The 8,498-nt window shown below is 33.3% G+C and overlaps 1 pseudogene across 1 annotated transcript; it reads right to left on the minus strand.

Annotated features, from left to right (window-relative positions):
- Positions 1-1,544: 1,544 nt before the first annotated feature.
- LOC149536681 (laccase-17-like) lies at positions 1,545-7,361 on the minus strand (annotated as a pseudogene). The gene is made up of 7 exons (XR_016358163.1): positions 7,091-7,361; positions 6,843-6,994; positions 6,178-6,422; positions 5,537-5,665; positions 4,366-4,843; positions 2,967-3,428; positions 1,545-1,935 (listed from the first exon to the last, which is right to left on the minus strand). The product of XR_016358163.1 is annotated as a laccase-17-like (transcript).
- Positions 7,362-8,498: the final 1,137 nt, after the last annotated feature.

Below are 8,498 nucleotides of genomic sequence, written 5' to 3' on the forward strand. Positions count from 1 at the left end.
CTTGCATTATTGCAAGAATGGAAATAAATTTGTTGTAGTAAGAAAGACCATTAATTACCTGAAAAGATTCAAGGGGAAACAAGCTTTATTAAGGCAGTGATTTAAAAAATTATACAACAAAATATAAAAATTAGTTTATAACCTGTTGTCCTTCATTTTGTCATCACAAGAAGAAAGCAACACTACAACACTTTTCCAATTAAGTTTCATATTTCTCTAAGATAACTCACTATTCAATTGGCAAAACTTGATTAATCAATCATCTCCAATCCATATAATGAGTCTTTTTATTGAAGCTCTTTTGTTTCCTTCATTCTCTTGTTTTTGACCACACCTTATTTTAAGCTATCTTGAGACTTAATCAAAGTTGTTAATCAAAAGCTATTAGATTTTAGAACCCAATTGCATATTTTGAACATTAGACCTTATAATTTGATGTTATGTTGCACTTTAAAATATATGACTTAAAATCACTTTATATTTTGGTTTTAAGTTATATAGTTGCACTTTTTTTTCCCTTTTAAGTTATTACGTAAGTGATTTTAAGTTATATAATGCACTTTTTAATCTACTTTTATTCTGAGTTGCACTTTATTGTTTTAACTTAAATCACTTAAGTGAAAATCTCACTTGTTCAACCCATTTACACATGACGTGTATAAAGTTAAGTGTAAGGTGACACAAAAAAGAAGCTGGAGGCCATATAGAAGGAAGTCAGAGGCCGCATTGAAGGAAGTGGAGGCCGCATGAAAAGGAAGCCAGAGGTCATGCAGTAGGAAGCCGGAGGTTGCGCGATAGGAAGTTGGAGGCCACACAAAGGGAAAGAAAATACTTACAAGAATAAAGAAAGTGTCTTACGGTTTGAATCTGCTATCTAGAAACGTTATATGTTAGATAAGATAATATTGGAACACCAAATTGCACAAGATATATGCCAAACAAAAATAGATGTTGAATATAGATATTCACCAATTATATTTGGAGACAAAGATGACACTCTAGATGTGCCAAATCCAAAGCAAAGTAACACAGAGAATCAGAATAGGGCAAGGGTTGAATCCCACTGAAACTGAACTAGCCAAGTAGGGAAGGTTTTCCACTCCTGAAATGGTGAATAATAAAGAATTTCAATAGAAATTTGCAGTACAAAGAAATAATTGAAATCACATACTAAAATAACTCAACCTCCCAGAGATAAATACCCCATTGACGGAGAAGCATGACAAATAATAAAAAATAAAATGGGCTGGAGATAAGCTAAATCGATTGGCCGAAGAATGTGTTCACTTTCCCAAGTGAGGTCCTCAAGCGGCAAGTGCTTCCATGGTATCAAGTATTCCTTCATGGTACAGTTCTATTTTCTCATAGTGTGATGTTCTGTATAGTACGCTCACAAGGTGTTTTCACTTGATTGTTTGAAATGTTTAGTATTGTCTAGCATTTTGACAAAATTCTCCTACCCTCACATAATGAGGACTACAAAGAGTAGAACCAAGAAATGATACTGGAAATAACTAGTTACGCCAAAAGCTAAGTAGGCCAACTTTTTCACCCATTAGAAAGAACATAAAATAATAAATGGAGGGATACAATGCCAAATTATTCCAAGAAAAAATGTGAATTCAATCTGACTCAAACTATTGTTTCACCATCTTCCTTTGACAAAAATTCAATCTGCTTCTCCATTTCATCAATGGACACACCATCTTTCTTCTTCAAACAATAAATTTTGCTTAAAAATCAGTAACTAGAATTACAGGTGGAAAGACTAGAATACATAAAACAAAGGCAAACATTTAAGTGATTAGTAGGATGGAAGATCTTTGGGAGGAAGAGGAAGAGACTGAGATTTCCCATTTCCATCCAAAACAACCCAAGCCATCTTCAATCCCCAACTGGTGTGAACTTCCAGATGACAATGCATGAACCACACCCCTGCATGAAACAATACTTCATCAATACCAACATTTCAAAAAAAAATGAAAGCAAGTAAAAAAACTCATTTTAGATTGAATCTTGCAAATGGGTTTATCTAAGAATTCTTAGAGTAAAGGAGAATGTTGTTTATAAATTGAGTTGTTTGTGAGATTTTAGTACTAATGTATGAAAAGGAGCCAATAGATCACATGATCCATTGGCTCTTTTCATTGTGATGATCTAGATCATATTATTTACTATTTTTTATCCATGGATCACATTCTGATGATGGATTAGATTGTGTGATCTGAAACATTGACATATGATCTATTTTTAATCTATGGATCACATTCTGATGATGGATTAGATTGTGTGATCTGAAACATTGATATTAAAATCTCACGTATGAACTTTAAAATAAAATTTGCATAATTTAATAGATTATAGAAATCTCTTCCCTCTGATTAATATCTAGATTAGACTAAGGAGAATGTTGTTTCTGGATTGAGTTGTTTGGGAGTTTCAACATTGGCATTCAAATCTCATAGATGAAATAAAAAACTTCACCTTGATTAATATCTAGATTAGATTAAGGAGAATGTTGTTTCTCGAACGAGCTGTTAGTGAGATTTTAGTACTAGTGTTCTTAGCGCTATCATCAGATGAAAAACAGTCAATAGATCACATGATCCATTGGTTCTTTTACATTGCAATGATCTCAATCACATGATTCACTCATTTTCATTTTGTTGATAGATGATTAAAAAGAACCAATGGATCACATGATTAGCTCTTTTTTATGCTGATGATAGACAATGGATCACTTTTTGATGATGGATCAGATGTGATCCAAAACATTTATTGACATTAAAAACTTTGCATAAAATTTTAGAGAGACAATTCAAAAGAGCCAATGGATCAGATTTTGACGATGGATCAGAATGTGTGATCCGAAACATTCACATTAAAATCTTATAGATGAATTCAAAAAAAAAGTTCGCATGATTATTTGATAAATTGCAAAAATCTCTTCACTCTTATTTTCATACTTGGATTATCAGCTTGGAATCTGAGTGCAACCCAACCTCCACTGGGAACTCCAATTGTGTTTCTCTCTACTGGATCCACCAAATTGAAACTAGAAGAATCAGTTGTTGGATCATAATTCCCCACACCTTGACCCACAACAAAGAAATTGTAGCCGTGCAGATGAAGAGGATGGCTTTCTGGCCCTACGATGCTTGTGTCCTGAAATGCTGCTGTTGAATGGAACCACTTTGAGCCTTGTGTCATTAAGAGTCTTTGTATTGTTGACAGGGGTTCCTGTGTAATTGAAAGGAAATGGTGGGTTGTCAGGGAACCTTGCTGTATAAACTCCTTTGGACTGACCAAAGAAGTGAGCTTGAAGAAGAGCTGTAGTGGGAAGAACAAAAGATATGTTGTTAATGGAGGCTGCAAATTTTGTGTTTTTGGGTGCTTGGCATGTTTGTCCATTAGGGCAAGGATTTAGTTGTTGGAAAACTTAATGCAGCGTTGACGTTTGCCCCTGGAGCCAAACACCCACCTACCATCTGACAACTCAGAACAGATAGAAAACTTGAATACGGTAGGTGAGATTTTTGAATTTGAACGTTGAGAGGGAAAATGGAATGTGATAAAAAGAATATTATACATTCATTCAAGAAGAGAAAAAAAAAAAAAAGAGCAAATCAAGTAGATCAGATTAGAAGTTGCAGAGAAGAGCAGTGGAAGAAGATCAGCAGATCCAGTCGTCAGAGTGCAGAGAAAGAAGTTTGTTTATTTTGTGCCTGTAGTTGCACGTCTTCTCTCTGATCATTCTGTAAGTTTATTGTTCATTGGATTCGACCTGTGAAGCAGTGATTGCTCCAGGCATTTTTTTTTTTTGTATGCAGCCATTAGAGCTGCAAGTTTAAAGTTTTAAAATTATTAAAGTTGTTCCAGTTTTAGGGTAAATCTAGGGTTTTCTGGTTGAAGCCGAATGCTCCCAGATCTTGTATTGGTTTAAATCTCAGTTGAATAGAAAGCAAGCAACATACTTAATCCATTGTTCTTCATCTTCTATTCATTGGATTTAACAAGTTTGGTTGAAAGCTTCAAGTTTTGGCTTTTTGGTTTTAATGGTGAAAGCATTCACGTTGAAATATTACCTAAGTTATATTTCCTAAGTTTGAAATAGAACACTCGGCATCCTCTTTCTCAGTTGGAGCCGAGCTCACTCAGCATCCATTGGTGCCAAGCATTTCCTATGCAAGTGTCGAGCTCTTCTTGTGCCGAGCTCACTCGGCACCTGTTGCTTGTCACTCGACGCCTTCATGTGCCGAGCAAGTGCTAAGAAAAACTGGCACTTGGCACCTTCTTGTGCTGAGTATAAATTGTTTTTAAGTTTAGGGTTGTGAGTTGGTTTTAATCTATATTTCTCACATTAGTCCTAACCCAACAGTGAATAGGAATTTTCTGTCTATTGACAGAGGAACTGCTGCCGGAAAACTCCTAGTGGCCAAGCTTCTCATCTTTTGACTGAAATTTGTAGCAAGAGAGGCGTCATATAGTGCTGGAAGAGTTGGTTTCATGAGAGGAATGGATGAGCTTGAAGAGGGAACAGCATATTCTAGAATTCCTGCTGTTGTTGAATTGTCGAATGTTCCACTGCCCGTAACGTACGGGCGGGCAGCCATGAGAAATGTGGCATTTGGGAGCTGAGATTTTGCTGTGAGGAGAACGTTTGTGGTCTGCCCGGGAGATATGAGGATGACGTCAGTTGTGAATGGCTTGACATACACAGCATCTGCTTCCACAACTGTTAATGTGTGGTTGGCGATTGCAAAGAACAATTCATCATTGAGAGCAGCATTGATTATGCGGAGGAGATAAGTCTTTCCCGGTGTCACTTTCAGCTTGAATGTATCTGCATGTAAAATGTACAAGTCATTTGATTGGTTGCTAAAGGATGATGCCTTGTGTAACAAAAGAGTCACTATAGTAACGCCCTAAATGATGAGAATTCAAAACTTTAACACATCATCATACAATCTTAGTAAACATTCATAATATAACAAAATGTAACACATCATATAATAATACACATTAAATTTTCATAATCTATGAGTTTGTACCATTTGTTCTCCAATTTCATTGTGTTTGATCTTTTGCATCAATGTTTCAGATCACACTCCAAAATCAGAATGGAAAAAAATAAACAATTTTATTTTATTTTAAATAATAATCTAAATGATCATGAGAGTTCAGAACACATCATACAATTTTATTTTGTTAATAATCATCTAAATGATAACAAGTTCAAACTTTCACGATATAACAATAAATAATACATCATATATTTTTTATAATAATTAGCTAAATGATAATGATATCAAACATTTACAATATAACAAAATGTAACATATTATTTAATGTCTAGACAAGGACATCTGATGCAACAACGAATCATTGTAATAATTATCTAAATAATGACAAGTTCTATAACTTTTACAATATAAAACAATCTATTCATAGATTCTAACCATAATCGTTTAGCATGTTTATGTTTGATCCTATTGCTTTGGGAACTGGCAATTAACGGTGAGGTTACTCTCTTTACCTTTGGTTGAGCAGTTGTACAGTGGTCCAGGGAGTCCATTGATTGTATACGCATCTGATACATTAGGCCCCCCACCATTTTGCATTGCTTGATTGATAACAGTCTCTGTATCTGCATTCCGCCATTCCCCTGCAAAGAGCAACAAGTCAACAATTTTTTCCCCTTAAATTTAGCTTTCCTTTTGAACAAGACCAATGGGTTTTCATATCCTTTATAAATGAATTGCTACTGTCTTTTTTACAGTCTATACAGACGAGTTCATAATGTATTGGAAAATCTAAAATAATCTTTTAATATTATTATATAATAATCTTTAAACAGTTGTCGTCAAACAATTTTTTTTAAAAAAATTATTATTTTTACAGTGTGTCAGATAATATTTGAATCAAACTTATTGATACATATGAGTATGATTCGTCCATATTCTATAGATTTGGTTTGCCTTAGTTAGATGTAACTAATGTCAAAGTTGACCATTGATTCTCCTGAGCAGGTTGGTCTAAATCATTCCTCATAGACTAATAAGTTAGACCAAAAATTATCCATTTGATTTCAGAAATTAATGTCATAATTCTCATTAATTATAAAAGATAAAATATAATAAAACAATATTTTAGAAGAAATTGTGATTTTATGTTTACCAAAAAGAATAGGCACTTCATGATGGGGCTTAGAAAATGGGTAAGAAGAGTGGTTTTTGGGATAGATGATAATAGGCCCATACAAAGTTGCACGTAACCATGAAATATGGGCATGCCACCACAGTGTTCCTCTCTGTCCTTTGATGGTAAACTTGTAAACATAGCTCTGTCCAGATTGAATCGGACACTGAGTGACATATGCAGGACCATCAGCCCATCCAGATCTAAGCTGCCGAATTCCATGCCTGAGTTTGATCAGTAGGCATAAAACCATAAGATTATAAGAATTGAAATCTTAAACAAAATCAGCTTTCTACAATCTATAATGGATTTTTTATTATTTCTAGATTTAATAATATGTTTTTATATCAACATTTGAAATCACACTTTATAATCTGTTAAAGAAGTTGAAGAACAGAAAAAATAAATTAAAAAAATTTAAATTTCTTTTAGAATCTATTGTGTGACCATTCTTAACATATACGTTTAGATCATAATACATGATCCATCATCTTTTTCCTTTTGCTTGGATCATGTTGTATGATTGAAAACGTTAATAACACGCAAAAAAAAGGTTTTTTCCAAAAAAAATTTAAACATTTAACATAGATTGTGAAAATCTGATAGATTAAATTTTAAAAAAAGAGTTTTATAGAATAACATACCAATGAATAGTAACATTTTTGTTCACATGATTTGTTACATTGACTACCACTCTGTCACCTTCCCTAGCATACAATGCAGGCCCCGGGAACTGCCCATTGACAGTTATCACAGGCTTTGTGTGACAAAGGCGAGTCACATTCTTCAATTGAATCTGCACATAATGAAGAGAATGAAATTAAATCAGACCCAATAGAACAATATAGTTCAATAAATTAACCAACTCATTGCATGGCATAGAAAGACCCACGTCGAATGTATAGTGTCGTGTGGTACCCAAGTGCTTTCCCCATGCAAGCTGACCAACAAATGCCAATGCTAAAACTGGATAAACCAGACCGCCATAAATTCTAAAACTCGCCATTGAAGCAGTTGTACTTTAGGCTTTCTTCGGAAGATACCTCTTGAAGTAGAAAATCAACTCTTCCTAAATATTACACGTTAAGGAAAAGATTAAGTTAGGAGGAAGTTCGTCAACTTTAAGTATCTAATATGTTTAATATTAGAATCAAGTCTTAGTATGTAATGTTTAAACCATTATAATATGAATTCAGATTGAAAAAGAATGCAAATCCTATTTCATGACGAGAGAATATGTGACTATTTATACATAGAGAAAACCAATTAGTTGTGAGGTCACTTGTGGTTTTGTTTGGTGAGTTGGTAAGCAATATCAATCCTTAACGCCAGATTCAAATCCATATTAATATCATGGTCTGTAACTATCTTTGTTATCTCTAGTCTGTTTTATATGCATGTCTTGTTTTCAAGTGAAGCAAAACAATAGTCCCATTAGGCACCAACTTGTGCCATTACTCCAGCTTTGTAAGCATGTCTAGGTGCACCAAATGCTCATATTTAGCTATTCCACATTCTTCCAGCAAGTAGTTATTTCTTGTAGGGAACATCCAGCTGTTCTAAACTATCAAATAAGCTCCGGTGCCTCCATTATATTTTGTTCATCCCTACACGCACAACAATGCTTACCGTTACAGGACAATGAGAATTGAGTGATACTCCTTTTGGGATGATATTTTTGGTTTCAATAGTGTAGTGACTAGTCAATTCTTTTGTCAAAATTTTCACCAAATTTTGGGTTGTTTTCACCTAATTTTTAGGCAAGATTAACAATTGAATTTATTTTCTTTCCTATAATCTTGATGATAATGATAAATTTTAAGTAGTCTGAAATATAGATACTAATCAAATTTTACATAGAGAATATAGAGATTAATTGTATTGATTATTAAGAAGTATAGAAATCAGTTTTTTAATTTACAATCTTTTTTTTTTTTAAATCAGTGAGATCAGTACACGCTAGTTACCTCTTTCCCATTCAATAATATTGAAATAGGTTTTGTCAACTTGACCAGCAAACTATGTCCATACATACATTACGATATTGTTATTGTGTTTCAATTATATAATTTTTCAATCAAATTCATTAAATTTAGTGATATACATAAATCTATTTCTCATAAGAATGATTGTTCATTTAATGATCATGGATATACATATTGTTATTGATAGTTTTTAGTTATTATTACTTATGAAAATTGAAATTACAACATATCAATTAGATATGTTTTCTCATTTTTATCATTATTTTTTATTTTTTATAAAAATTAATGGAGATTTTTTAGAAGATCATTTATGTC

Source organism: Cupressus sempervirens, chromosome 10 (assembly GCF_028749045.1).
Source record: "Cupressus sempervirens isolate cs-2001-9-10 chromosome 10, ASM2874904v1, whole genome shotgun sequence".
NCBI lineage: Eukaryota > Viridiplantae > Streptophyta > Pinopsida > Cupressales > Cupressaceae > Cupressus > Cupressus sempervirens.